The sequence below is a fragment of the Galeopterus variegatus genome, unplaced genomic scaffold (assembly GCF_000696425.1).
Source record: "Galeopterus variegatus unplaced genomic scaffold, G_variegatus-3.0.2 Scaffold14438, whole genome shotgun sequence".
Classification (NCBI taxonomy): domain Eukaryota; kingdom Metazoa; phylum Chordata; class Mammalia; order Dermoptera; family Cynocephalidae; genus Galeopterus; species Galeopterus variegatus.
This window is the reverse complement of record NW_007740549.1, coordinates 1-336: the sequence shown is the minus strand read 5'-3', so window position 1 is coordinate 336 and position 336 is coordinate 1. Positions and strand designations below refer to the sequence as shown.

At 51.2% G+C, this 336-nt stretch overlaps 1 pseudogene; it reads right to left on the bottom strand.

The window, feature by feature from the left end:
- Nucleotides 1-328, bottom strand: part of LOC103581966 — a 2,129-nt pseudogene extending 1,801 nt beyond the window's left edge.
- Nucleotides 329-336: the final 8 nt, after the last annotated feature.

Here is a 336-nt window from a genome sequence, read left to right as displayed (position 1 = left end):
CACCCAACCCAGTGCCTGGACACTTTTGCTGACAGCCGACAGGTGATTGAACAACTTTCTGCCTTGGTTCTTCTCCTCAAAGGTTATCACTTCTGGGATCTGCTCTGAGATGGGTGCAACAAATCAGAAGCTTATTGCCTGCTGGCTGCCGGCACTGAGAAGCTGTAAAGGGCAAGAGAGCTCACTCCAATTTCAGACCCATGTGGACCATCTCCGCATGTTTCTGAATGTCTCCCCTAGTCTGTTTCCTGATCTTCAAGTCCTCTGCCACAGGACTGGCAAGCAGTGAGGCAATTGCTTGCACTTACGAGGCTGCTCCTGCTTTCCAAGGACTGT